This window comes from Rhamphochromis sp. 'chilingali', assembly GCF_963969265.1.
Source record: "Rhamphochromis sp. 'chilingali' genome assembly, chromosome: 2".
Lineage (NCBI taxonomy): Eukaryota > Metazoa > Chordata > Actinopteri > Cichliformes > Cichlidae > Rhamphochromis > Rhamphochromis sp. 'chilingali'.
Window position 1 is genome coordinate 9310866 of NC_137930.1, and position 4148 is coordinate 9315013.

The window sequence follows — 4148 nt, forward strand, 5'->3', positions numbered from 1 at the left end:
CAAAGGTTTGAAGTCAGTTTTCACCTGGTTTATAACCATGTGATCTGTCCACACAGCAGTGATGGTTACTAAAAATGGGCCCATGTATAAGTGTGTAGACATTTCCTAATGCATCATGGGTGATTTAACATAAATGATTCATTTAACACACATCTGTGAAAACATTTCTGATCATTTTCATGTAATATTATGTTAAAAGTAAATGTAAATTATTAATTAAAAAGACGACAGTTTGAATCTGACCACAAACCTTTGAGCAGTAGTGTGTGTTGTATGCATGTGTCTGTCTGTCTGTATCTGATCAGGATTTTGTCATCAGTGTCAACAAGACGCTCATTTTTTAGCTGTTTCTGTCATCAAAATTGAGTTGGAGTGTTTTAACTCTGATGGCAATCTCTCCCTAACAAGTCCACTTTATTGCGTGCTCATTTTCTCCTATTAGTGGCTCATAGGAGTCTAACTAATGAACTGTATGCATGTTTCCTAATCTGTCACACTTATCAGTGGCTCATGGTTGCTTAAGGCCTATGTCTGTACTTGACCACAGAGGCAGAGCATCATTCAACCTCAATTCAAATATTATTCCTTAAAACTTGCATAGATCACCAATTATGAATGACGATTGATTAAATATTAACTGGTGTATGGATTGCAACAATAATAGCGAGTGTGTAGATTATATTACCTTTCCTCAGTTTATCACATTAAATCTCAGCTTACTAGTGACCCAGCATTTTTCTAAGTACAGAAGCGCTAAACAACATCATTTTTTCAAGTAATATAAAAATCATCTTTATATATTACCTTTTTAAACATCCCATTTTTCTTTCTAATGTCATTAAAACAATTTTGCACATTTGAATAACAGTAGTCAGACCTCCAGATCTTTTAAGCTTTCAGTTTTTTTCTCAGTGTCACACATGGATTAGTTTTCGTCTCTTTCAATAAGAAAGTCAAATCTTCAAACCCTAAAGAAATCTTTGTTTCTTTCAATCATTCCAATATTTTTCATCTTCTGTTATATAATTGCAGTTAACCAGGGCTTAGCTACTCTGATCTACAGGAATTTTGGGGGTGTGGATACCCATTTTCTTTTTTTCACAGGTGCGGAGCCTTTTTCTACAAAATTACGAATAAACTGCATTTTTTAAAATTACCTTTAACATAAATGTAGACTGACAAGTAACTCAACCTTTAACACAGTGATCAGTAGAGAAGAAAGAAAATAACCCATTTCAAAATTTCTAGTTCAGATCAAAATTATTGTTCTGATTAAGGAAACAGTAAATCTGGTCACATTATTGTCCCGATCCTCCAATTTTCCCTTTCCAATGTGACTAAATAAAATGCAACTTTTTTTTTAAATAAAAGCAGTTGCACACCCAGATATTTCTTACAGTAAAAATCCTCCAACAACCTTTCAAAAGAAATTTTTTTGTCTTTCCTCAATTTTGAGACCAACTGAACCCACAAACCTGAAGCTGCAGACCCCAAACTAACCAAATTTAATGTTTCCTTAATCAGCACAGTAATTTTTAAGTCTTTATGTGTTATGTTTACTCACAGTTTTGATGCTTGCTTCTTCGACTTGACCCACGATTAGCTCTGCACCATCGCTCTGCTGTTTTCTCTCTCCTCATGCTTCTCCTTCGTGCGTCCTGTCCTCAAATATAATCCAACCTGCCTCCTTGTTTCCTCCTTGACTTGTATTCGCAAAATTTCCAGTTAAATTAAGAGTAATCCAGAAAAGTTTTCCTGCTTCAAAAGCTCTTCCAGTTGCCTGTCTTCTTGTCCTCCTTCAAATGTGCATTTTATGAATTTGTATTTATTTGACTTCATATTGCCATGACAACATAACACAGAGCATCATGGTAAATTAAAGCAGGTGGTTCTGTCCGCTACAGAAATGCTGATAAACTCAATTTATTTGAGTTGTCTTAACTTAGAAAAACTAAGTAAGATGGAAGTTTTTCTTCTCAGTGTGGAAGGATGAAAGATGTGTTTTGAAAATGCCACGTCACTACCGTCCTCCTCCCTAGCACGGATCAGTCCGCATGTTCATGGTGCCAGCATTTTTTATGGAATATGTTGAGCAAACCTAGAAAAGCGTCAGCTCAAGGGATTATTGTTGTCATTGCTGTGGATCTTTACCTGATACACTGACTTGGTGAGTAAATGTTTACTCTTATTCAAACTGATTTTGTGGCTTCTCTTAGTTTAGAACCAGGTTTATAATCGTGCTAGCTAGTTAGTGTTAGCCTAGCGTTGCTGCTGCGGCTAGGCTCATGTTACTTAAAAATTAACACCACAGCCTTAAAAACCTTATATAAAAATATGTCTGTGAAATTTTCTGTTGATTGTTTGAAATAAAAAAGTGAGATAAGAGCCCAGACAAAATTCTTCGGGGGTGTGAAAACAATAAGCCAAGAGTTAGCTGTGCTTGCGGACTCTTATCAAGCCTTGACCTCCCGGTCAGCTATCGCGCTGGTGGGTAACAGAGCTCTCCGAAAACGTGGAAGCACTTTTGCAAATATGTGATATTTTGATAAATTAAGTAGATATTTGAGCATTACACAGCTACATTCTCCGCTGAAAATATCTTAAAAGGTTATTTTGTGACCCAGAAAGGGTAATCTAGGGGAAAGGAGGATCGCATATGTCGGCCACGGTTGTCGGAGCCTGTGCGTACTTGTAAGCGCGGAGGAGCGCGGCTAAAAAACTTAGTACTTTTTCTGGGTCACAAAATCAACTTTTAAGATATTTTCAGGCGAGAATGTAGCTGTCGAAAGTTCAAATATCTGCTCGATTTATCAAGACATCACATATTTGCAAAAATGCCCCGACGTTTTCCGAGATGTCCATTTTTTCATGCTTTGTGGCACCTTGAACATCTGTGGCATCTATTAATGTCAAATCTAGCCTTTATTTAACAACATAAGCAAACTCTATGTTACAATGATTGCACAGCCATTAAGGATCAAATCGGTTTCTGAAAAATGTTCTGTTTTTTCTCCCTCTGCTTGCTTCATACTGTCTTTGAGGCTCGGGACCAGCACTCCTGCTGTTGGACAGAAAGACATCAACTCAGTGGTAAGTATTTTGGTTTTCCAATATATTAGCAACTGTCAGTGACATTTATATTAATCAGGCTGAACTTTAGATCAGCCTGTTTTACTTATTGTTTTATTTGTTTTTTGGTTTGGGGAAGTTGTTTCTTTACTGATCTTTTCCTGTCTTCTGTTATTAGACTTGAGATATGACTGCACTAGGCTGTTGCTGGTGACTCCAGTTAATTCTACAAGACATGCTGTGTAAGTAAACAAACAACAACAGTTTGGTCTGCATTTCTTGAAAGATCACATCCCCCAAACTTAGTTTAGAGGGTCTACACTGAATATAGTGAAGTCTGCAAATTTTCGAACAGCAAAATTTGTTTTGTGCCCAAATCATTTTGCACAACAAATATTTTTATTTTGATTATATAAGTAATGTAAGTACAAAACAAAGTTGTGGTAGGCCTAAACTTATTTTTAGAATAACTACATCTGCGACTTTGTTTCATTGTAAGATTATAACAGTGATGGCAATATAATTGTTTGTTGTTCAGCAGAACAGTGTCCAGTATGTTGGCTGTTATACTTTGTTGTGTTTGAAAATAAAAGTTGGTCTGATTTTAACATCCTTACAAAAAGTGTTGTTAATTATTTTTAATCTTATTCAGGTTACCACAAATTGTTTTTTCATTTAGTTGAACTTGAAATGTTTGTCAGTAAGTAAACAATTAGCACTGTACAGTCAGAAATATCAAGTTATTCTTAATACTGCAGACTTGCAATATTAGTCATCTTAAGTAAGCTTTACTTAGTTTTTTTGAGGCAACGAGTTCTGGGAACTAACAAGGCTGTACGGTGTACTCAAAATGAGTAAGTTGCCCTAACTTGGTCATCTTACGTAAACTTGATCCAGTTTTTTTGAGTTCTGGGAACAAATGAGCTTGTACAGAGTACTCAAAATAAATAAGTTGTCCTAATTTAGTCATTTTAAGATGAGCTTTACTCAATTTTTTTGAGGCAATGAGTTTCCTCAATTTTTTTGAGTTCTGGGAACTAATTACATTTTACAGTGTATGTTAATAATCTTTAAACAGA

The 4148-nt window shown here is 35.6% G+C and overlaps 1 long non-coding RNA gene across 1 annotated transcript; it reads left to right on the forward strand.

Moving 5' to 3' along the window:
- Positions 1-2028: 2028 nt before the first annotated feature.
- Positions 2029-3382, forward strand: LOC308392501. Its single transcript, XR_013970821.1, has 3 exons — positions 2029-2167; positions 3042-3090; positions 3248-3382. It is a non-coding gene; the product is annotated as an uncharacterized lncRNA (long non-coding RNA).
- The last annotated feature ends 766 nt before the right edge of the window (positions 3383-4148 follow it).